This window comes from Alosa alosa, chromosome 16, assembly GCF_017589495.1.
Source record: "Alosa alosa isolate M-15738 ecotype Scorff River chromosome 16, AALO_Geno_1.1, whole genome shotgun sequence".
In the NCBI taxonomy this organism is placed as follows: Eukaryota; Metazoa; Chordata; class Actinopteri; order Clupeiformes; family Clupeidae; genus Alosa; species Alosa alosa.
The window spans coordinates 23,806,892-23,833,690 of record NC_063204.1 but is presented as its reverse complement, the minus strand read 5'-3'; positions in this window follow the sequence as shown (position 1 = coordinate 23,833,690).

Here is a 26,799-nt window from a genome sequence, read left to right as displayed (position 1 = left end):
AGGGTTTACAATTGAACAACGTGCCTGATGTTTATCTGTCTGAGAGAGAGAGAGAGAGAGAGAGAGAGAGAGACTTAGACATACTCACACTTTTTCCTCTATCACAAAAGGCAGGTAAGGCAGACGCATGTTGTCTTCTGTGGGAGTAACTCAAGGACACTTGCCAGAGAGACACTCAGGGGCGGCATGAAGTATCTTTTCATTTTCTAAAAATTACATGCAAGGAAATGCATGCAATTTTCTTCAGATCACACCCACTTAATAAAATCCTGGACTAAATTGAAAGATTGGCCAGAGTGCTGGGCTCATTTTCTCTCTCTCTCTCCTCTGCTTCTCCACTTTATCTCTGTCGCTTTTTCTGTCATATCTCCATCTTAATCACAATCATAGCCTTAGCCTTAGTGTGTGCGCACAAGTGCACGTATGCTGTCTATGTTTTTTATTTGTTTGTTTTTATATACTGAATAACTCTGGTTGGCAATGACATCCGCAACATGTGTCAAGAGACTATGGATCAATGACCAAAGGGAGAACATCAGCTCCAGGGCCCTCGGTCAGCCAGTGGTGACTCGTGTACTTAAGAATGAGCAAACATGTGGTTGACCCTTATTATCCAGGGCCCACTTCCCCGATAACGACGGAGACACGCTCTTAAGAGGGTTTTCTACGATTCATCTTACGATCGTTCGTTTGTTTTTTCTGACTGTTTCCCGAACATGCTCGTAGCGTGAACGCGCATGCACTGCTCTTAAGATGCTCTTAAGGGGAGCTGTCCACGTTAATAGTTCTGAAATATCCTCTGATTTGATCTGATCACAGCTATAGGCCTACCATTTAAACTTCGGATCTACACATTAATTCACATCAATACGAAAATAGAAACACTTTGACATCTGCATGTAAGCATCCCAAGTAGGTCTTAATTATTTTAAGATTAGATTGTTGCACCATGCAATAATTTTTCGCGGTGTCAAGAACACGTTTGAAGATAAGAAAGAAGTCGAGTAAGAAAGATAGGAAATGTGTAGGCTTAGATTTTGCTGCAGTAGGCTACAGACTAAACCACATGTTGCTTTATCTGCTTTTTACCTCATAGGCCTAATAAAAATAGCCTTCACTTAGCAAAGATAATGTCAAACTATTCTAGCAACGTCTCGTTTCATAACTTGATTGCATTTTTGTCCGCTTTTCATCACATTATTATGACCATTAAATGTAGGCTATTTTGCACGCTAAAATCTGATTCATCACAGGTAAACACAATAAAGAATGGGAACGTAAGTTGGATTATGTATTCTAAGTTGTAATTCCTCTGTACGTCCTGTTGGTGACCTCAGTGAGAAGTGCTGTTAAGACGCTCTTAGCCGGTAACGAGTACTCTGGAGCACTCGTAGATCTACGAGTGTTTTCACGATGCTCTTAAGCTACGATGGTTTCGGGAAACAGTCGGCAAATCTTAAGACGTTCGTAAGAGGGACTTTACGACGCTCTTAGGCTTAAGATGCTTTCGGGGAAGTGGGCCCAGAGTCTATAATTTTCCAAACACCGCCGACGCGGCACAACGGAAAAGGAAGAAAAAACGCGCAACCAGCGCTGTTTCAGTCCATTAAACAGAGCGAAAAAGGTAACAAAAAAACTCTGTATTTTCAATGTCAATCAGTCCAAAAATGAACATAATCCACGGCAATAATAATCCATAAATCCGAGGATGTGTTAAGACAGTCTTTGAAACTCTGCAAGCACAAAAAAAGGAAAAAGGATAGGATAAAAACAGTCAATTATTCCTTATATTGGGCGTGAAGAAAGAGGATAAATCCAGTGTATGAATTAATCAAAATGAGGTTATCAGAAGCGCAGATCGCCTTCTACCCCTGTTCCTTCATTCATTCTTTCCTCCCGGCTTTCTTCCCGCGTCCCATTTAAAAAGCAAACATGTGATTCTCCGAGAGCGCAGCCATATGGCCAGAACAGGAAAAGTGGGTGAGAGTGAGCGTGGAAGGGTGAGTGACAGTTCTAGACCCTATCGTCTGTTTTGACCATACTCGCCCTGGATCACTTACGCCCATAGTCATCAGGATAGTTAGCGAACTATAAAGATGGTTAGAGAGAAACGGACCTTATAGAGCTTAATACTACCTGGCCAGGTTTTTTAAACAGTACATTATAAAGAAAAGGCAACGTTTACAGTGAGAGAGTTAGGCCTATTCCACATGAAGAAACAGTTAACAACAAATCTGTTATATTTGACAAAAATAAATAAGACTTGTCTTATATTATAATATGGCCATTTATGTGGCCGATGCTACAATCTTTCCTACAGTTCTTAACACTGCAGGATCTATTCCACAATCAAATGTAGAGAACGTAATTTTCCAGCACAAAAAAGAAAGTGTTTTCAGCACATTTGTTTGCCTGTGGGTATTTCAGCAAGTCTTGTCAAATTTATACAGTATGGTGACTGTTCTAAGCGCTGGTGACAGAATGCAGGTGTAGCAGAATGAAGTGGTGCAGTGCCCACTTTTCATTCAAGCACAGGTGGCTGCATCGTGAGTGGCTCTTGGTAGCCAGATATGGGCCAATCAGTACAACAGTGCCTCTATTTAAATTCAAGGACCCTCATTGTGTTATGCCAGACGTCAAAGTCTTTTTATATTGTTACTCACACTTAGTGCTTTGTCGTAGAGTCTCCCCCTCCCTGTCCGGCATTGGCCTCCCGCTGGCTGGATGTGCGTTGGTATGTTGCAGTCCCCGGGTATGTTATATCCATTTGTACGAAGTGAAGTACTCAAGTAGTTCCCGTTTTAAGTGAGTATTTTGTGTGTACCAGGGATCACTAGCAGGGGAGCGGCTGTCAATTGGCTACATTGATAAGAACTCTGCTGCTTTGCCTACGTAATTTTTAGCCTACGACTTCTTCATGTGCCCGTCTAATCAGCACCACTGGTCCCGCGGTTAACGTGGCCTGCAGCTAGCTTGTCGTAGCCTACGCTAGTGGGACTACGCATAGAGGCCTTGGACTAGAAAGCCGGGTGCTATAGCGCTCGTTAGGAAGGAATAGGTGCTTGACGAACGGACCCCATTTTATTGATAGTTTTTCTCTGTTCTGCGTTGCATCCTGTTATTGTCTGTGTTGTTTGCAGCCTACGTTTGTCTGTCTGTTTCTTTGTTTCTTATACACTTGACTGGAGGCCGTTTCCCCTAGTGCTGTTGATCGCCAAAGTGTTGACCTTTGTTTTGTGATTTGTCTTTCTGTTTGCACTAATCTTTGTTAATTTGTTTTGTCCTCACTAAGGGGAGGTTGTGAAGCTGCGGATCCTTAGTGTGACTGTTTGTTTTATTGGTTGTTGTTTGATTTACTTTGTTACACTTTATGTGAGCTGTCTGTAATCCTTGTCCGTCCCCTCTGTTTAGGTGCTGAGAGCCGAAAGTGGGAGCAGTTCCTGGTGGTTATGGGTTCCCATCTTTGTGTGCTGTGACATTTGTCTCTCTCACTGAGTGTATCATTGCCGCGTGTGTGTGTGTGTGACCAAGCACGTGTGATTGGGTGCCTCCTTCGGATACTCATTATTATACACTGCCCTCCCACCTGTAAGCCTCAGCCCTCTTCCTGTTTTATGTGCATGTGAATTTACAGTGTAAAAATAAATAATTGTTTTTATGGAACCATGTCTCTGTCAGTTCTACGAACCTGAGTGCCTTACTGGGTTAAGGATATTAATCTCTGAATTATATCTTTGGGTGAAAGTCCCATCATGGCGTAGTCAGCTATCGTGTAAAATCTCTACCACTTGCCACACAGGTATGACGGTTGTCATGTCTTGCTGGCTTGTCTTAACTTTGAGTTAAGAGTTAGAACAAAATTGGTTTTGTGGGTCCGCCAGAGTCTTTTTTTTTTTTTTTTTTGTAGATGCCTTGTTTAAGAGTTGCAATGACTAGGGACACTGCTATGCTACTGCTCTGTTGAGCAAAATCATATTGTGTGGGTAAATCATGGAGATATTATGTAGACCTGGAAATAGTGAGGAAGTATTGCCTCGATTCATTTCAATGGATATTGCTACTTCAGCCAAAAATATCCTTAATGGACTGCACCTATCTTTAAATGGCATCGGATGTGCAAAAAAATATCCTTCATGTGGATTGGCTGGTCCTCCCAGCTTGTAAACTGCCAATCCACATAAAAAACATAACAGCCCCCAAAAAAAAAAAAAAAAAAAAAAATGAGACAGAGAGCAAATGCAGAGAGAGATGGACTGAGAGGTTAAAAACAGAGGAGCAAAAATACATGAAACATGAATACACTTATGACAGCCCGATTTTGCCATGATTTTGTCGTAGCAGCTGCCAATTTTTCAGTGTCATCCCCGAATACGAAAGGTCAGAAATGATGCCGAAGGAGGAATGCATCTTGTAATGTGACATAGGCTATTCAACGACCAGCAATTTATTCTCTTTGACAATCCACGACTCCACGACCAAAAGTTTAGCATGTTAGAATTTTTGAGGAATCTTCTACGACTCCCATGTTGACACTGGCACTATGACGACAAGGTTACAAGATTTTGTAGGCCTAATGTAGCCAATTTCCCTACCAAGACGCATGCAAGAATTTATGGTTTTCTGATCGCCTAGTCTGACATGGACAATCGTAAAAGACCATCGAAGTAAAAAAAAAGTGTAATCTCCATAGGCCTGAGAGGATCGTGAGCACCATGTGTCTATCACTGCCAGATATTATTCAATAACTACATCACAAGTGCCATTCCTGAACATTCCGAGTGGGAGTGGGAATGCAAGGATATTGCCACGGCTGTAATTCGTATCCGTATACGAGGCCGTAGGCCTAGTAGCTTAGGCCTACCGAAGGCAATTACAGCCGTGGCAATATCCTCGCACATCTCCACCACAAAAAAACAGTTCCAGCAAGAGCTGACAACATTGCGTTGCCAGGCAATGAACATTCCACATTGTAGCGGAGTGTGGCTACTTGTAGACGTTAATTTGCACATTCCCTTGGATGGTGCAACCTTGATATATGTCTGCAGTTCAAAGCCAGTGGAGGTTGCAGGATTAATGCACACTTGTTGTTCAGTTGTTCTGGGTGTTTTGGCTGTCTGATGTTCGTGGTCCCCTAAAATGTGATTTTACGCTTTCTGCTGTCCAGCGAGGGTCACCAATAGCTTGCAATTGGCTCTCCGATCTAGAAAACAGGTTTTTTTTAAAACTAGATGTACCGCAGAGCGAAAAGCGAGGGTTTCATGCTATCCATGTGGGGTTACATGCCCACCAAGTTTCGTGTACCCCGGTCTTTCAGTGTCCCGGGAATCTTTGTTGGTGTACGGTCACTAAATGTACACATAAATTATTTTATTGTAAGGCCCCCCATGAACGAAAGTCCACGAAACTTGGCATGCATTCGGAGGGTGTCAAAATCCTACACTTTCAATTTTGTGCAGTTTTGACCATGTCAGCCAGCGATATTGTGATGAAAACACCTAATGTTTTGCTTTTTAATTATATTGAAATAAGTGCTAATGGGATAGGCTGACATGCCCCCTTAAGGCCCTACGGTTCTCGAGATATTCACAGAAAACTGTCTCCTGCCACCTACAGGCCAGTTGGTGTATAGTAACATAAATTAATTTATTGTGTGGCCCCCCATGAACGGAATTCCACGAAACTTGGTGTGCATTCAGAGGATGTCATAATGATCCTACACTTCCAATTTCGTGAAGTTTTGACTATGTTAGGTCACAGATACCTGCGATTACAACACCTCATTTTTACATTTTTGTATTTAACTAGGTGGCGCTATACATAAAATGAATGGTTATGGAATGGGTTGACATGGCCCTTTGAGATCAACATACAAAAAAATGGTCCTCCTAAACCCTACAGTTCTCGAGATATTCACAGAAAACTGTGTCTGCCCTACCCTCCTTTCGGGGGGTCCAGTCCAGCGGGGGGGGGCTACAGATCAAAACAAAAAAAGGAGGTTCCATGCTATCCATGTGGGGTTACATGCCCACCAAGTTTCGTCCGCTTCGCTGCGCAGCGGTCATAATAAAGAGTTAGGCTAATTGCCTAGATGACACAAGAACATTGCAAATAACATTATGTTGAATTTGCGAGATGCGCTTACCTGTGCCCACTCACTGTCATTTCCCTGGCAGCGTCCAGCATCTGAGAGCTTCTGCACCGCCGTTAGGCTGTGGCTCGTGTATCTCTCCTTCGTCCCTGCCTCTAGGCACATTTTTGAAAGCATTTGCCCAAGTTGGTTTACACCGAGAGGGACATTGTTGAACCAGATTTCGTTTGGCAAGACAAGCCGCTTCAGTTGGAGATAGAGGGCTATTGCATCAGAAGGAATTTTCTTCAGGTATTTTGCCAGAGACCACGGGCCAGAGGGGATTCCCTGGCTCTTCATACATCGCTCCCCTGTGAAAGTCCTTTGTTCACTCCAGGGGATCTTTGTCGTTCTTTGTCTCCTCGTTAAATGTTGTTTATGTTGAAAATGTCTCTGTCCGCAATATTGCTTAATTCGCTAGTTCGTTCATTTCTCTCTGTGACACTTGTTAAGAATGAATGGTAACGTTTGTGTAGTTTTAACGGTTACAATGTATAATTCGCAGAGTGATTACTAGCAGTAAAAAATCTTGAGGGGCAATGTGTGGTGACATTAGAATAGAATGCCTCACGTCCAATCAAAAATGGATAAATAGCTCAACCGGACCTAATAATACATCTTTGTGTGTTTCCGCCGTCTGGCAGAGCCGGACTGCTCCTGGCCCACTCCGTGTCCTTCCCCCTGGCACTTTGAAGGGGCATCGTCTGGCCCCGAGACCCCAGGGGCTCCAACCCATCAGGTAGAGACAGAAGGGTGGCAGGCCATCAGTGGCGAGCCCGTGCCCGTACATGCCACCCTACCGTCTGGCCTGTCCATCTCCCCTAGGCTCTCTCTCTCTCTCTCTCTCTTTGCTCTCGCTCTCTTGCTCTCTCTCTCTGCATGTGTGTGTGTGTATGACAGCTGCAGGGTGGAGGAGGAGGTGGAGTGGACAGAGAAAGGCACAGAGAGAAAGAGATAGAAAGTGTTCATAGAGACTTGAGACAGAGTTCAGATATGAACTAGCAAAACTCAAAATGAGAGAGGGAAGAAAAGGCACAAGACAGGAGGGAAAGATAAAAAAGAGAGAGAGACAAACAGACAGAGAGCAGGGCATTGAAGTTGTACTACTAGGCCTCCATCCAGGTGGTCACTTTAGATGGGGCGAGAAGGGCAAGGTTCCCCTTGGCTGAGGCACGACTGGCTTGCTAGAGAAATGAATTGACCCTCCGCACGAGGCGTGCACGAGGAAGGCCGCGGGCTCCACGGAGCAAATGAGGCGGAAAATAAGGATGAAATCAGACGGAAGTTTCCTCGCCCTCTCCGACTCGCTCTCTGGAATTGGCTGGGCGTGTCCCGTGCTAGCGAGGCTGCGGGGAGCAGGTTAATGGCTGCGTGAGTGCAAGCGGATGAAAGGGAAAGCGTGGGAGCAGGGGCAGGACGGGCAGAGGCAGCCATTAATGTTGCCGTCTGTTAGCAGCGGCCCTCACTGACACAGGTCCTCGTCTGCTCTTTCATCATGGTATTAGTGGTGTCTGGGAGCGGAGACATGGTAGCATTGCAGGGCAGAACTGTCTTAATCTAAACATGTGTTATAATTGCTGACTGCTGATGAAGTCACACAATGATCACTCTTGACTAGCCTGTTGTGGTGTGGAGGCATGTTGCTTGTATAAGGTTAACTTCATATGCCATATAAATAAGAGAAAGATGGGGCTTGAAGCTGGGACAAAACAATACAACAAAACAACAATAACTTGAATATTAACTAACTAAACAGAATTAGCATTAACTGGACAGTACAGCTATTAAATCACTCTAAGTACATTCAGCTTTTCACAAAGTGACAAACATCATAACTTGTTTCGAAGAAAACCTGGGAGCCTACCTCATTAGAACTCTATTCATTTTTGTCCTCAATCTGTTGAGGACACCAGGGTGCTGATTGTGACAACCCTGAAGGAAACAGTGGCTGAGAAAAGATATTTTAACATATTTTATAATTAGTCTGTTTTTACAGCCTAGCTGAGCTGCACGAAAGAGAACTCAACCACCTGCCACCACTTACTACACTTGTGCGCTCGCAGCATTGTTCAAATCACGTGTGTAAATGGGTTTGATGAAAGGGAGCCTTTAAAACAGAGTAAACCACTACTGTGCTTTTTGCAACTCATGATCTCAGCTTGCTCGCTAAGGACACCAGTGGGCTGACTATTCTCAATCTTGTGACAGGTTATAATAGCCAATACTATATAATTCGTGTACACTTCATAAAATACAGGACGGGCAGGACGGGCAGAGGCAGCCATTAATGTTGCCGTCTGTTAGCAGCGGCCCTCACTGACACAGGTCCTCGTCTGCTCTTTCATCATGGTATTAGTGGTGTCTGGGAGCGGAGACATGGTAGCATTGCAGGGCAGAACTGTCTTAATCTATACATGTGTTATAATTGCTGACTGCTGATGAAGTCACACAATGATCACTCTTGACTAGCCTGTTGTGGTGTGGAGGCATGTTGCTTGTATAAGGTTAACTTCATATGCCATATAAATAAGAGAAAGATGGGGCTTGAAGCTGGGACAAAACAATACAACAAAACAACAATAACTTGAATATTAACTAACTAAACAGAATTAGCATTAACTGGACAGTACAGCTATTAAATCACTCTAAGTACATTCAGCTTTTCACAAAGTGACAAACATCATAACTTGTTTCGAAGAAAACCTGGGAGCCTACCTCATTAGAACTCTATTCATTTTTGTCCTCAATCTGTTGAGGACACCAGGGTGCTGATTGTGACAACCCTGAAGGAAACAGTGGCTGAGAAAATATATTTTAACATATTTTATAATTAGTCTGTTTTTACAGCCTAGCTGAGCTGCGCGAAAGAGAACTCAACCACCTGCCACCACTTACTACACTTGTGCGCTCGCAGCATTGTTCAAATCACGTGTGTAAATGGGTTTGATGAAAGGGAGCCTTTAAAACAGAGTAAACCACTACTGTGCTTTTTGCAACTCATGATCTCAGCTTGCTCGCTAAGGACACCAGTGGGCTGACTATTCTCAATCTTGTGACAGGTTATAATAGCCAATACTATATCATTCATGTACACTTCATAAAATACAGGGTAAAACACCTAGCATAACCTGTTCTGGAGCTTTGCTGTGTGATTCACAAACTAGGCATTCAGGAAAGAGGTGGCCACCTCTTGACTCATCTTGAAGTATAGGGTGAAGTATATGAATATGATGTATGAAGTCTTCATACATCATATCCATATGCTATGAAGCAGAATGCATCTGACTGACATTACTACTCATCCATAGTGATATCTGATTTCTAAATACTAAATGTTTTAATTTGATACCAAACACAACATGCTTTTCTATAAAAATACTTTTTTGGGTTTTATGTGGTGAAAAAGAGGCATGATGAAGAGGCTACCGAATTGGCACCCATTAAGTCACGAAAGACCTCCTGAAGTATAATTTTCTACAACAAAAAAAAAATCCATTCGTACCCTACTTCATGGTTGTGCTAAGGTTCTATTAGACTATACATTACAATCAACCAGGTGTTCCCTTCCAATGGGCATGATGGCTCTTTGACAGTTCAGTTACAAGAGTGAAGGATAGAGAGCAGTTGAGAATGAAAGGATGAAATGAAAACAGTTGAGAAGAAGAGAGCAAAATGGCAAAAGTTATTGTATTCGGCTCCACAGCTGTATTCATGGCAATGAACCATCTTGGCTATTTTCTTACCTGGAAGGGAGGAGGAGGGAAATGGCATTAAACAGTCTTTTCTCTCTAATCGCTGCCTGCTTCTTAAATGGCATCGCCCCCATCCCCCTCAGTCTATAAATCTCCCCTGTTTCATGTCCCTTTTTCTTCTAGCTTTTCTTTCACATTCTCTAAGTAAATGGAACCTACCATTCTCTCTGCTAGTCAGTCTGTGCACCACGCTCTCGAACGGCCCTCTTTCTTTCCCTTCTCATGTGGACACTATCCACATCAGAATGAAGGACTTCCGCTAGCTTCAATAATACATGTAGAATACATCTTGTGCCTAAGTAGAGCCATTTCAAAGGGCATATTTCTGATTTATACCTTATGATCAAGGCTTTGAACCGGTTAATGGAACGAGAACAAAAAACAGAAACTTTTGCCATTTTGCTAAACGAAACCAGAACCTTTATGATTTTTTTATGTTCCGGAACAGAAACGATTTTTTAAAATAGTGGTAACCGGTTAATACTGGTTCTTTTTTTGTTCCTGGGCAGGTTTGTGTCTTCAATGAAATGGTGAGGGTCACCTCCTGTCATTCAATGAATGCATGGAAAGTGCAGACAGACAGAGGTTGCCACTAGCAGGCAATCAAAAGGCCTATTAAGTCTCCAAATGATTCAATGATTCTGTCTCTCAATGATTTCATTTCACCTGTTTTCTCTTTCTACTAGGCCGAGACGAACATTGTTGGAAAAAACTATAGCATTAACGTTAAGACTACAGCTTTAATTTATTTGGAAAAACTTAATAGTCCTCATTTTGGCATTTAAACAATGGGAAGGCAAGGTAACGGATCAGTGTGTCACAAAAATTTGACCTCTGCACTTGACCTCATGGTACTGCCACGATTTATTGAACTGAGATTAGTCATGTGGGTGATGAAGCAACATACACGTATATCGTATGTTGTTTGTTGTATATAAATATATATATATACAGTGTATATATGTATATATATATATATATATATATATATATATATATATTATTTTTTATTCTCCTTCTAACCCAATAACATTTTCTATTACTGTGATATTATTTAATCCTTGAATACTACCATTGGAATATTCCCAGTGTCTATGCTGAAAAGTCAAATAGAGGAGTAAGATGGAGTCAGCATGTCACGCCTGCATTTCTAAACACATTTGACAATTTGCGTGTGCGGAATTGCTGACAAGTACAGCATGACTGGTTTGTTTGTGTTGCTAGTTAGGATGTGATGAAGAGCTGCCTGAGGTGCGACTGCTTGATTATTTCTTTGCACTGTCTGCGCCTGAGTCACACAGATATCTCAAGACACCTCAGAAAAAAAAGTAGGGGGTGCAGGAGGATGAAAACTCTGCGGAGGGAGACAAATGAGGAAGTAATTAACCTGTCTGTGCTCCTCTCAAAGATCATTTCTTTATTAATACATACATGTATAAAAACACACGGCACAAAACACAAAAGGCATTCAGCTCGGCTCATGACAAGTCATGAGTCATTGACACCTTGAGCCCGTTTTCCAGCAGAGGGATAGGAGAGGGGGAATGATTGGAGGAGGAGAGGATCTTGCATGAGGTCACCGCTCTTTAATCACATACAATTATCTCCATAGCAACCACTGTTGCCTTGGTGAGCACTGGTCATAGACTAAGATCAGTGGTGTAGGAAGACACATCTCTGAGACACTCGTGGGATTTCTGCTCTTAGGACGCGAAAGGACAAGAGGGATTAGATTAGGATTAAGTCAAATAATGTATGAAGATCATTAGTATATAAACTTCAACTCTACCACAACTGTCAAAGCTGATTTTCTAGTATTTTACCGACATATCTATTAATACCCCAAAGGGTAGCCTGAAGCATTTGATTCTTACCATGCAGCCTTACAGTTTGTACAAGGTTATTTTGTCTGTCATTGATTTTGTCCACAGTCTTCATATTTCTCTGTATAAAAAGGAAGATTAACAAAAAACACTCTTGGTCATAGAACTTGTTTATTTATCTGCAAATGGGTAAATTGTGTGCTTGATCAAATTGTATGCTTGATAAAAGGAGACATAACCACCCACAAAGGCAACATCTCACACCCCGTCATCTGAGCGCATAAAAAAAGCTGTGTGTGCCTTTTCGATCTCTACACAACCCCTCCTTTCTTCCACTATAGTATTAAAGGTTTTAGACAGGTAATGATTTTTCTCCCAAAGGTAAAAACAGAGGCACCCTGATCTGGCTGAGGCGAGCTTGTGACCTGCATGCCTGACTGTCCAGTGCTCTCACAGTGAGTCACTGGCAGCCAACCTGCTGACCAGGCAAAGGTGGCTCCGTGCTCGGAGGGGCAGGAAGATGCTGAGATCAGGCAAATAACTCAAGCTAGGTATAAATGCTTGTGTTGAGCTTGTTTTTTTTGTTCTTTGACATTAGAAGCTTGCCAGCTGGGAAAGAGTGGAGTTTTAGGGGAAATCTGTGCCATTAGTTGGGCATTCACTGTTCATGATTGTGCTGTGTATGAAAATCACTCTCTGGAAAATGTGTTTCCATCTATTTTGCAACAGCAATATTTCTGAATTAAATTTGTATTAAAATTCATCACTGTGTTATACAGCAATGTGTTAGCATAGGTTTGTTTTAATCAGCACATTTAAAGGGTAAGATGCGTTGGTACTACTTTCATAGAACAGAGCCAACCAGCGTATGCACAAGCAGATCTGTCTTGGCACAGGTCCAGCCCAGGTTGCTACTGAGCAGGCAGGAATCCCTTGAAGAGACAGCTGCTCTTTGCGTATCCAGTTTCACTTTTTAACTTTTAATTGCCAAAGATTAAAATGAAAGGTTTTCCATGGATATTCTCTCCTTTAGAAAACCTGATAACGTGTGCAATATAATTACCTTATGAGTTTGTTTTTATTCAGTGGCAGTATATTATTCGGTCTCTCTTGTGGGGCTGTAGATAGAGGGGGATTGCGGCACAAAAGTGAGCCTTTGGTGTCTGTGTTCGTTGCGGACAAAGGCTCTGTCTCCCTGCTCTAATTGTTGTGGTAGATAAATTTTTTTTTTCGAAAGGTCCCTCGGTTGCTGACCCATTTCCTGTCCATTTGATCAACACAAAGGGCCACTTTCAGGGATTTTCTGCCTGGTTCCCAGACAAATTGGACAGTAAACTGTGCGGGATTGGGTATGATGGACGACTGTAATTTCTCCCTCTCCCTCTCTCACAATCGTGTCCGTGAGATAAAGAAGATCCGCGGAGTCGCTGGAAGAGATAAAGCCAGGGGTGAAGAGGAGAGGAGCGCTACAACTCTTCAATCTAGCTGCAGTCCCTGCTGCAGAGCCACTGGACACTTAAATGCAAAACACAATGTCCGCCGACTTCCCCAGAATTGTTTGGGCACACCTGACAAGTCTGGTCGTGGACGAGCATCTCCGCCTCATCTTCTGACTACCAACAATTATAATTAATGATTTGCCTCCAGCACAACATCGGTTCCAGCTGTGGATCTGTGTTAAACTACTGCGATGCTGCCTGTGTGTCCAGTGTTTAGTGATTTTCTTTTATAAGAATTTGGAAGTGTTTATTGTCCAATGCAAAGAAAATGAAGAAATATTCTCTCCTCATTAGATTCAACAGCGTTTGGCATGCTCGTCTTGCCTCACTTGAGCGCTGTGTACACGGAGAGCACTGAATCGAGTGCGGTGCTGGCCGCCATGCACTGCCATTACGGCACAAGCGGCCCACATGAAATCTCTCGTTCTGGAGAGCGGAGCGTGACAAACGCTGCACTCACTCCGGCCATCAGCATAATTCAAGTGTAACCAGCCCTCTCAATTCAGTGCACTGGCATCCGGAAGAGGGAAAAAATAGGGCCTCTAGTCAGGCAGTCACATCCCGAAGACCATCTGCCGTTCTTCTTCCTTTAAAAAAAAAAAATCATTATTGCGATCATTATTTGTCTCACATTTTATTTGTAGATTCTATATTCCCAGCACATAAACCAGTGATCAATACCCAGACATGTGGGCATGAATAAAGGCAGTGAGCAGTAAAAAAAGAAAGAAAGAAATTGGCAACAAGTCATTTCTTTCTCATTCGACATGTCTGGGGATGGTGTGATTGCCTCTAAATGCCAGAGACTGATTGAAATCTGCGGCCATTATTTTGCTATTGATCAAGCCAGACCTTTCAGACATAGGCCCGCTGAAGTCGGTGGACCAGTCTCTGAGCTACTATTAGCCAAACCCTATACTTTCCCATTAATGATGGGCTTTATAGGGCCATAGGAAAGTGCCATTTTATTCAGGGCTTTCATGATCATTTTGTTTCAGATGTGAATAGAGAAGCCTTAAAACTTAATAGAGGTCTTCAGATGTTATATGCCTACTCAATTATGCTACATACTGTATTCTATATATATACTTATTATACGGCTCTTCACAATGCTAGTAGAACGCTCCATTGACTTGAATGGGATTTCCCAACGTTCTACGGTAAAATATTTTCATGTAATTACCGCTGCAAACATATAATTACCGCTGTCAATGGCAACAGGTTTTGTGCTGCTGATTTAAGTTTTTCATATCACTCCGCAAGTAGTCCGGTCACTTCTTGCATTGGAACTTCATTCAAAAGTGAAAGCAGACGGTTGATCAGCTGTGTTCTAAAGAAAGTTCAGCGTGTGTTGCGAACTATTTGTTTCTCAGCAAAAGCCACAACGAAACGGTAACAAATAAGTGTAAAGAGACATATTGTGGAGTTTATTTTTTCGTTTGGGCAAGTAGCCGTATAATAAGCGGGATAATGTATAGAACGCCGGTCATTATTGGGAAAATAAGTCCCTTCAGGGCGAAGCAAGACCGGTTCACCCTGTCGGGACTTATTTTCCCAATAATGACCGGCGTTCTATACATTATCCCTTACTTAGTAATCACCAAGTGTGATGCATACTGTGAGGGAAAAAATCCTATTATAGAAAGAAAAGTACTCTGCATATGAAATCCATTCATAGAGTCATGCATGATTTACGTCAAAAAATGCATTTTCCTTATTTCTAAAGCTTGTGACACCAAGATGAGGGTATTTATCACAAGAATACCAGTTCTGTCTGATTCTTACCAATAATCTCACTTCTTATCTAGACCAGTGATAAAGGATCACAGAACACACCCAGGCATGCTGTTCTTCACTCTTTGAAAAAGCATATTCATTTCTAAACACTAGGCTTCTTTTCATCTCACTTTTCCTGGGTAGACCATACAATTGGACATAACTTAAGCTGAAAGTGGACAAACAGCTTTGATTTTTAGGTGGACTGGCTTTACTAAAAAAGCTGTAATGCATGTCATCTGACAGCAGTAAAAAAAATAGAGATGAGAGCATCAAATCCCATGCGTGTGCATGTGCTTGCCTGGCCATTTACTCACCCGTGCCTGTGAGCTCAAACAGATCAGCCTCTGAACCAAGGTGACCTTTAGAAGTTCCTGGAACATCTAACACATCGACAGAACCAACTGAGAACCCATAACCCTTTGAAGACTTCAAATAAGTGTAAAAATACTCTCTTGTGTTATGAGAATGCTTTTCTGCCCTATTTCAAGCATTAAAGGCCTTGTGAGGACAAATAAGTTCACTAGAGGGGCAAAGCGTTTTTTTTTTTTTTTTTTTTCAATGCTTAGGTATGTCTGTCCACTCCTGTTACTCAAAATGGAGCTGGGAGATACTGCAATCAATGGGAGGGAACGGCATTAATGGAGAGCCCATTAAGCAGCTCTCACTGACAGACAGCTTCCCGAAGAGTAAGAATGCTGCCACTGCTTTGAGGTGTATGGATGCAATAGTGCGTTTCTGTGTGTGTACATGTCTATCTTTATGTGGCTTCAATGTGTATTTGTATGTGTATGTGTACAGGGATGTAGTGGTGAAAATGGGTAAACTATGAGTTCTATGATCACGGAGGTGATCACAGAATACCATGTGGTATTGCATTTTTAAAAAAGGCATTCAGAACATTTTTGATGATGGTGGAGGTTATTGACCAATGTTTATAACAATACCAGTGGTATTTAATGTTTCCTAGAGTGTTGATTAGTGTACATATTGTGAATGTGGATACTACAGTGTGATTTTTAAATGCTAAAAGTTGCAATTGGTGATTAATTTGTTTTGAAAGGTGGATAAACTCTAATATGAGGTGGATGAACTGTGTTTACTTGCGTTTAGCCTCCACTACATCCGTGTGTGTGTGTGTGTGTGTGTGTGTGTGTGTGTGTGTGTGTGTGTGTGTGTGTGTGTGTGTGTGCAGTATGTGTGTGTGTGTGTGTGTGTGTATGTGCATGTGTATGTGTGTGTGTGTGTTATCAGAGCAGGCATACACAAGTAGGAATGGCCCATTGATATCTCTCACACACGCATGGAGACGAGTGCCACGCGTGGAAACCCTCCTCAGGAGAGGGTCAGCAATGCAAATCAATACTTTAACCTTACCGTGGCGCATGATGTGTGTGCTTTGTTAACAATTCCACCTTCCTTGACATTTACATTGGACATTAAAAAGGTGTGCTGCTCGACACGTGGTATGCGATGGTGGAGACAAAACGATTTGCTCTCATCGTACTCTGTGCATACTCCAGCAGTAATGCCAAACTCATGCATATATGCAGTGCACGGTGTCCCAGCTCTGTATCAATACATCAGACACTGCCAGTTTACCTGTCGCAAGGCTGAAAAAAAGAAATTCTCAGGAAAATCAATTGCATCACATTACCACGGTCTGAATGGGAGGCCTGCTAAGACAGGCTGACAAGCAAAGATGCAGTGTCATTTTCTTAATTTCACAATAGGCACAGCAGCTGCCTCTTATGTTGCAGCGCAAGTTGTTTTTCGACTTTAAAACAGTTAAAAAACTTTTATAATGGGTCAGTAACCTCTTCAGTGGAAGACAGCTGTTGCCTTCATCACTAAAAAATAACTAGGAGTAAAATGGTTCCTAAAAGATCCCCAGCATTATTGTGATTTTGTATGGACAATTGGTTGTTATATTAATGGGCCTTCAATCCAATTTTATTTGGGGAATGTAAGTGCTGAATTAGATTCACCACAAGCTGTTCAGATGTGTGTGTGTGTGTGTGTGTGTGTGTGTGTGTGTGTGTGTGTGTGTGAGTTCTCATCAGAGTTAAGAGTCAGGTTTGGCCGATGAGGCTGAAAAAAACTGTTGGGGTAATGTAACGCCGTATTGCTTAAACTTTTTCAACAGTCGAACCACTCAGCCATTACATTACACAATAGACACTGCCCCATTTGAATTTTCAAGGGCAATTTCCGGCCCAATTTACTAAAATAATGCAATGCTTCCCGAGGGAGAACACTTTAAATTGCAGCGCATTTAGCTGACCTTACAGTAGAATGAAGACGTTAAAGTGTAGAGTTGCAGGAACCACGAGGAAAGGAAAGGAAGCCATAGCCCCATCCATGTGTAATCTGCAATGATGAAGAGCCTTGCTGACATGTTTCATAAAAGTGTCTCTTCCCCTACTTGTCATGAGCTAAACAATATTTTTCAGCTCTATTGGGTTTCCAGAGAGATGCTTCGCTTCTCTCTGAGCAGTGTTAATCTCAAGGAAATGGAGAAAATGTGGGGAGCCTTAAGACAAGTAATGGTGGAATGTTTTTTTTCTTCTTCTCTTTATATCTTTCTCCCTCTCTCAGTCTCATCACACAGCTGCTGGAAATCAGATTTCTCACATTAGATTCTGTGCAGACATATTCATTTTCCCCTTCCCTTCCTTTATATCTTTTTTTCATTTTTGAGAAATGTGGTTTTATTGCAGTGGCACTCTCTGTCTTTCTCTCCCTCTCTCTCTCTTTCTCTCCCTCTCTCTCTCTGTCTTTCTCTCCCTCTCTCTGTCTTTCTCTCCTCTCTCTCTCTGTCTTTCTCTCCCTCTCTCTCTCTCTGTCTTTCTCTCCCTCTCTCTCTCTGTCTCTCTCTCTCTCTGTCTTTCTCTCCCTCTCTCTCTCTTTCTCTCCCTCTCTCTCTCTGTCTTTCTCTCCCTCTCTCTCTCTTTCTCTCCCTCTCTCTCTCTATCTTTTTTCTTTCTCTCTCTTTCTCATTTTCTCTCTCTCTATTTCTTTTCCTCTGTGTGTATGAGTGTACTGGTGTGTGAGTATGATTGTTTGTATGCCTGCCTGCAGTCAGAAGATGCAAATGGCAAAGAGGAGTAGTTAGACAGGGAGAAAGTATGAAATACATGTTTAAAATCCATGAAAGAGAATCGGGAAAGGCACAACATAGCACATCTGTTCCCTTGAGAAGAGTGGGTCTGAGGATGTGTGTCCCAGTGCATCAACGTTAAGCTATATTTAATGTAGTGTGTGTGTGTGTGTGTGTGTGTGTGTGTGTGTGTGTGTTTGGTTGTATGTGTTTGGTTGTGTGTGTGTGTGTGTGTGTGTGTGTGTGTGTGTGTGTGTGTGTGTGTGTGTGTGTGTTTGTTTGTTGTGTGTGTGTGTGTGTGTGTGTGTGTGTGTGTGTGTGTGTGTGTGTGTGTGTGTGTGTTTGGTTGTGTGTGTGTGTGTGTGTGTGTGTGTGTGTGTGTGTGTGTGTGTGTTTGGTTTGTGTGTGTGTGTGTGTTTGGTTGTGTGTGTGTGTGTGTGTTTGGTTGTGTGTGTGTGTGTGTGTGTGTTTGGTTGTGTGTGTGTGTGTTTGCACAGATTTGTCCCTGAATTGATCACCGAATTAAAGCTTCCTTCTATCAACTTTCTTCCGTAATGTTCTCAGGTCATTTCCAAAATCACAATTCCACACACTTCTCCATCCATCTTGTTGTCGCCTTCTTTCCTCATCCGCTAGCTTCTTCTTCTTCTCTCTATTCTTCACTTTAATGTTCTGGCTGACTGATCGTCTCGACTCGACTCGGCTTGTCTCCTCAGCTGCCATCGCTTCACGCGCACCAGAAAGGAGGATGGAGAAAGTTCTGCACCTGCATTTTCCAGCAGCTCTGCAGCGCCTCAGTGTTGAAGGTTGCCTCTACGAGGAAGGCCAATTCACTCCTGTCGGTTATTGATTTCTTCAAGCGTTGTGCCACTTCTGCACTCACACACATCCCACAAGGACCCATTCGTACACCAAGGACATAATCTTCTTCAAATACCACACTTTCTAGCAACATGAGTAATAACATATAGATTTTTTAGAATTATATAGAAGTAACCTATGTATCAATTTCTTCAATTCAAGTTTCAGTTTCAATTCCCAGTGATTCAGCAGAAGGTGTTGGTATGATCCTAACATTATTTTTAAGGGTAAGTGCATTATATGCTCCCCCATCCTACCCAACCTCTTTGGGAAAAGTGTAGAGGCTGGACAAAGCATCTCTACTGACTTCTCTACTCTCATCTCTACTGATAACTGCAGTTCCATCATGTGACATTAACCCTCATCGCTGGCTCCAGTGGCACCGATTTGAAGCTCTGCCTTTTGGCAGCCAGCGGACCCGGGAATTAATCAGTACGCCGCGAGGACTGAAGCATTTTATAAGGTGGAACAGGTTCGGGACGTCTTCTGGAATAAATCTTTCACAGGCGAGACTCCCCGTCTGGCTGTGCTTTACAACGGGCCTTGTTTCTTCTTTCGGTGAGGACAGAGAGATGGATAGAGACATCTTGGGGGAAAAGAGGGAGAGAGAAAAAAAGGCCAAAGAAAGAGAGGGAACCTCTCCATCATAGCCTCTCTATCAATCACAAACTCATCCCTGTTCTCAGGAAAGAAAATCTGTGAGACTGCCAGAACATAAAATAGAGAGAAAGGGAGTCTGGGAGAAAACTCTGAAGACAGCGGAAAACAAATTGCAGATCACAAAGACTCCTTTTGACTCTGGTCTGAACTTTTACTCTTTCGTGCATGGTGTCTTTTGGCAGTATTACTGAGAAATTGGCTCCAATTAAGATTCATGTTGAAAAACCCCTTTAGGCTCAATTTGCCACCCTGCAGGTTATTATAAAGATGCCTGTTGTGCCAAAAAGGAAATGATCTTGATCATTCTGAAAAAAAAATAGATCTGTTATGTTCTCTCTCTACACTCCTTTTAGTACTGTAGTCCTTGTAGTCATTGTAGCTCTCCACTGCACGAGTCTGTAGATATGAGTAAGTAGAGTTGCAACATTCCTTTTTCTTTCATAAGCCACTTTGGAGAAAGATATCTTCAAAATATATAAGCGCTAATATACAGTATAACTTTACGAAATACATCTGTATCAAATATAAAGAACAAACATGCTTTTTAACTGCCATGGTAATTAGAATGCCTACTGAGCACACCGTGCCTATCTCCTCCTAAAACACACAATAACATTGCTTGCAAACCTACACACCATTATCATTCATTATGAGCTGCCTGGCGCCAGTTTGACGCAGAGATGCAGATGTTTGAGGAACTGATGCGACAGGTAAGCAATATTAACAGCTCAACCCTGCCCAGGTCCCAGCTACATCTGTCACAGGGGGAATCGCACCCCTGCAGGGAATGTACTGATGCGTGCGTGCGTACACACACACACACACACACACTCCCTTGGAAATAGTAATGGTGTGAGTGCCACAAATCAACAAGCTGTGTTCACACACGGTTCCTTCAGCGCTGGTAGCACCCGGTATCTTCTCACAGAGTGGAGCCGTTTCAAGGTGACTCCACACTGTAAAGAAAGACGAATTGAAATAAAGGAATTATCCTAATCGCTCTATTTTTTCTCTCTTTTTTGTCTTTCTCTCTTTTCCGTAACAAAGTGACACGTAATAATAGAGAAATAATTCAGAGATAATAAAAGCAAAGTCCTAATCCATTTGGACCCGCGCCTCTTCTAATCCTCTTTATTGCTAAATGTCCCCAACTGATGCAGAGGTCCCTCAAGCTCCAAACGCTGATGTAATTTCAAGAATAAAAAAAAGAAAGGAGGAAAAAACACACTGAAACATTTCAAAGACTTTTGTGAGTTTTTTTCCATTGCAACATTCGGTAACACTTTACTTGACAGTATCGACATAAGAGTGACATGACACTGTCACGAACACATGACACTGTCATGACACATGAACCCTAACCCTAATCCTAACCCTAACTTGTAATGACAAAAACCAAATGACACTTAATGACAGAAGTGTCATAAACGATTATTACTTGTTTATGACACGTTCATAACAGTGTCATGTCACTCTTATGTCGATACTGTCAAGTAAAGTGTAACCCAACATTCCCTTGCTTGCTTTCCTTCAAAGCGCAATAACAACACAGAACAGACTGGACCCCTTTCCAGTAATGCCTTTTAGCCTGATGATGAGGACAATGGCATTTTTTTTCTCCGATGCATTTAGGTGAATACATCCTCCTGTAGGCCAGTCAGTGCTTTCTGAAGTGCACAGACATTTGTGTGACTTTCTCATTTGAGTGTTTTTCCTGTGCATTGTGTATCTCGATGCAAAAAACGGACTCAGCATTCACAGACGTGGTTATCTCAGACTCTTTCTATCAGTAGAGTAAAAAAAAAAAAAAAAAACATCAACTTTGTCGAGTCCAACACAAAACATAAAAAGAATCTGACCCGCACAGGCATCCAGCTTTTAAGCCTCTGTCCTGCAACAATGGGAGAGGAAGTAGAAGTGAGGATGTGGGAGCACTTGATGAAAGAAAGAAGATGAGAGTGCAAGCAGCAGTCCAGGGAAAGGGTGGAGGGGAAGAGGAGGATGAGGGTGGAGGGGAAGAGGAGGATGAGGGGAAGAGGAGGATGAGGGTGGAGGGGAAGAGGAGGATGAGGGTGGTGGAGAACGGTGGAGGGGGAGAGGAGGATGAGGGGTGGAGGGAAGAGGAGGATGAGGGTGGAGGGGAAGAGGAGGATGAGGGTGGAGGGGAAGAGGAGGATGAGGGTGGTGGGGAAGAGGAGGATGAGGGTAGTGGGGAAGAGGAGGATGAGGGTGGAGGGGAAGAGGAGGATGAGGGTGGAGGGGAAGAGGAGGATGAGGGTGGTGGAGAACGGTGGAGGGGAAGAGGAGGATGAGGGTGGAGGGGAAGAGGAGGATGAGGGTGGTGGAGGTGGGAGGAGGAGGATGAGGGTGGAGGGGAAGAGGAGGATGAGGGTGGAGGGGAAGAGGAGGATGAGGGTGGAGGGGAAGAGGAGGATGAGGGTGGAGGGGAAGAGGAGGATGAGGGTGGAGGGGAAGGAGGATGGAGGATGGGAGAAGAGGAGGATGAGGGTGTGGTGGAGAAGCGGTGGAGGGGAAGAGGAGGGATGGGAGGGGAAGAGGGGGACCTGGGTGGAATGGAGGTTGAGGGGTGGTGGAGAACAGGTTATTCCATCAAACACAAATGGTCCAGGGGAGGGATGAGGGGTGGTGCCTCAAGGCAGGCTCAGGACCTGGAAATGGCAGTCAAAATTCCATCAAACACAAAGGTCAGGGGCGGGCTATGGTGCCTCAGAGACTCAGGGAAGGCAGTAAACACCGAGAGTAAGTGTACGAGCACCAGGGCTGACCTTTCCCTCCTCCTAAGAGGGCCCGAGGCTCATGGATTGGAGTTGGCTGGGGGATGGGGGTGGGGTGGAAGGGGAGCGGTGGATGGAATCAGAGATGTTTCTATATGTGTGTGTGTGTGTGTGTGTGTGTGTGTGTGTGTGTGTGTGTGTGTGTGTGTGTGTGTGTGTGTGTGTTTGTAGTGCAGGTGGGGGGGAAATAGACTTGCCGAAGAAGGCTCTTATGTAGTTACACGGCGTAAACAGCCTAGTCCAAAGAGGTCCCATCGGCTCATACAAGCTCTGAGGAGGTGGGTATGCTTTGGAAAGTGGGAAAGAGAGAAGGTTAGTTGCTGATTGGAGACAACATGCTCTGGGCGAGGGAGGTGGGGGCATTAACTGCAGCAAAGGCACCACTAGAAATTGTGGCCCTTATGAATACACATAACTATAAACTACAACTTCAACATATTTTTGTCACAGTCTATGATATCCACTGAGATCCATTAGGTACCATACCGAAACCAAAGCAGCTGGTGTGTAAGACCCCTAATGCTTATGGGGGTCATCCCCCTTAGCATATTCTTTATTTTCTTTGATCGGTGGATGTTCCCAATCTTTGAAAATGTTAGCTTGTCAGTACATACACCAATCCAAATACACAACATACAGTACTTTATATCCATCAGTAAAATGCCACCTTTTTATAATATAGAAGAAGGGAGGCCCCATGAAGAATTATTTTTAAATTCGGCTTCATTTTTGACTGAAAGTATCTAGTCTATAGTTTTGCCATTGAAATTAATGGGCGTGATACTTCCTCTCTCTTTCCAGTTAATACCTCTATGTTTGTCCATGATAGCTTGCTCATGGACAACAGGGGATGGCTGATCTTTAATATGCCTTACTTTGTTTTGTTTTAAAGGTGACCAATGATTGGCCCTTTTTGCCCTCTTGGGTTTCCATTCCCTCCCTTTTTCACTTTTAGATCCAGACTTTGTTTTCTTTAACATGTGAACAAGATCTCCTTTTAAAATATTATTGTCCTTTCATCCATTTTTGAGCACATGTAAGCAGTGGAAAGTGCACTTTTGAAAAGATTGATCCATTTATAGAACTGACACATTTATCTGACCTCTTTGTTAAAAAAAATAAAAATAATTGACAAACAATTAATATGACGTGGGCTGAAAATAAGTGTGGGAGCAATATTGGAGGATGGACAGAATTAGCGGGCTGTTCAATACTGAAGACAGAAAGGGGTGAAATAGAAAAGCTATCTGCACTTGTGGATGTCTTAACCCCCCACGATGCCCCTGGATTGCAGTGCTACTATAAAACAGGTCCACAGAAATATAGATTCAGCTCAATCTTCCTTTAACATTTTGAAAATTGCCCAAGGCGTCACATTGGCTGTTCTTCAATAAATTCAATAGCAGACCTGAGGACCACTCATCCCTAAGTAATCACTTGCTGTTAAGCATTTCACTTCCTGGTCTGAGATGTGAAATGTAGAGATGGCTATAGATGGTGATACCAGGCTTTTTAAAACTCTGCTTGGTATTGTGTTTGTCTAATTCAAGTTTTGTTTCACGTATTTGTTTCAGTGGAAACCCAATTTACATAAATCATACAGTGAATTCATTTGTAGAGCCGAAAGCACTGCAATTTAAAACGACAAAAGTAGAGAAAGAGAAGAATAGAGTTATTCCCAACCCTCTCGTTCTCTCGCTTCAAGCACTTGAAGAAGGTTTGTGAAAAAAAATTGTGAAGTTCTCCTGGTTGCACACACACACACACACACACACGCACACACACACACACACACACATACAGTATACACACTCACACTCACACACACACACACACACACACACACACACACACACACACACACACACACACATATATCGGTGGGTTTCAGTGGTGTACCTCAAGGTTTGGTACTTACCAGGACTACACAAGATTGATTTCCCTGTTAAGGTTTTTGTAATAATCACCAGCAGGCTGTTCATTATCCCCACCACTGCATTCCAGGTACATAAAGTATATTGGTTCAAAACTGAAACCTAGTTTCAGTCTGTTCTAACAGTATGTGGTTAACTGAAATAGTCCTTAATCACTCCCGACTGTATTATGGCAGTGGCAGGTCATGAAATGCATATTAGTTTCTGATTATAACGGTAACACGTCACACTCCAGCACGATGAAATGCCACCATTAAAGGTTGTGTCCGTGTGTTAACTGATGGTAGTGTGGAGAAATAATAGAAACAGTAATTTCCCGCACGCTGCCATTACGACCAAATGTATCAGCCCCTTTGGGGGGGAATCATTTGTTTTGCTTTTTAATGACTTCATGAATAACTTTGCACTTGGGGGACCTGGTGTGTGGTGAAGGTGCGCATTATATCCTGTTGATTTGGCTGGCCACTGGACTGGAAGAGACGAAAGGCTTCAAAAGCAGTGGGATGTGGCCCCAGTGTGCACAACATGAAAACAGCTCAGGAGAGGAGGGGGAAAAATAAACAGACCACTGGCAGACAGCAGGTCAGAAGACTGGCCATTAATTACGGCGAGTACAAACAGTTCGCTCCATTTTTGCTGCCAAGAGAACGATCGGACATGACTTCTGTTTGGAGTTGATGGGGGTTATTTCACTTCTCGCTCCCTTCCTTCCTTGCACAAATCCATACACCCACAGAGGGGTGTTGCAGCCTTTCAGGGGGCTCAGCTTTGGTCTGAAGCCCTTGAGTATGCTGGGTAGGTGGAGATTTTTCAGCTTTTAACTACCTCCCAGCACACACGTACACACACTCACACATCGGTCCATATGAAATGACAAAAGGATTCACTTTCATCCTTTCATTTAAAGCTATATGCAGTAAATGCAGATTCCCACCCCATGAAGGCATATACAAATATCCACCCCCCAACCTTCAGCTGCTGTCCATCAGAGATTCAGAAACCTCTGTACTCTGCAGTGTTTTCTGCTGTCCACACTCCTATGGTCAGCCATCAACAAATAATGCACTGTTGTAGTACCGCTACCCTTGCTTCTAACAGACTTATTAGGAGGCTCCTCAGAATGGTGGAGAAAGTTCCATTAACATGAATGAACCTTCCCAATGTTCGAAGGTCCAATGATTCTGTATAAAGACAGCTGCAAAACAATGCAATGTCCATGGCAATGGTAACGGGTTTTGTGCTCCTGATTCAAGTCTTTCCACTGGTAGTCCGCTCACTTATCACAATGGAACTTAATTGAAAGTACTATACTGCAACATCCGAAACTTTCAAGTTCTATTTGTTTCTCGACGGAAGCCACAAAATGATAACAAAATAATTTAAAAAGACACATTGTGTGAAGTTTCTTCCCTGGTTTTGGCAAGTAGCCATGCAATAAGCAGGAAAATATATTGCTTGCTGGTCATAATGTAAGGGATAACGGCCACCGAGGTGTCCTGTTATACAGAATTAATGGACGAGGGCGAGGGGCAAAAAACTCCGAGTCCATTCATTCCGTATAACTGTTGAAGGCCGTTATCCCGCTTATCACCCGGTTCCCACTGTAAAGCAAGGAAACATGCGGTTCCGTTTAAAAAGAAGCTCACTAGTTCAGCTTGTTGTACAACTTTCGTTGGCCCAGTTAGTTTGTTTACAGTTGATTCCATTGTTGCGAAGCCTGCAACCAAAAGATTCTAAAGCGCTGCAACCGTCGTCCTACTATGGTTGTTATAGTTACCATTCATAAGCATTGATATGGAACGGTGTCCTGTTATTCAGAATTAATAGCCACCCCACCAGCCAATTAGAAAAGAGTATTTCTTCTCTCCGGGTGATAACAGAAAATAAGTCTCTTAAAGGAGAATTCGGGGTGTGATATTGACCTAAAGTGTGTTGAAACATGATACCGAGTGTGAACGTATGTCTCATAGCCCATCTCGGCTTGTCCCCTGCACTCCAAAAATCTGGCTAGTTAGCAGATGCTACCAACAGCTTTTTTCAATGGTGGTGCTTCGCATCGGGCTAGCCATGCAAATAAATCACTGTTTTACACCATTTCACGAGGCTCAATGTATCTCCACACTTCATTGGTAGACTTCGAGGGGCCCTGACATTTAAAACGAGACATTGAGAACTTTGAAAAAGCACTGGTAGTCTACTTACAAGACGATTTATACAGACAGTATCTTCACAAAGTTTAGCATTTCAATCGTCTTGTAAGTAAACTACCAGTGCAGGGGACAAGCCGAGATGGGCTATGAGACATACGTTCACACTCAGTATCATGTTTCAACACACTTTAGGTCAATATCACACCGGAATTCTCCTTTAAGGACAAAGCAAGACCCCTACACTTTATGTCGGGGTCCTGTTTGCCGTGTTTGGACTTCCAATAACGACCGGCGAACAATACATTATCCCTTACTTAGGACT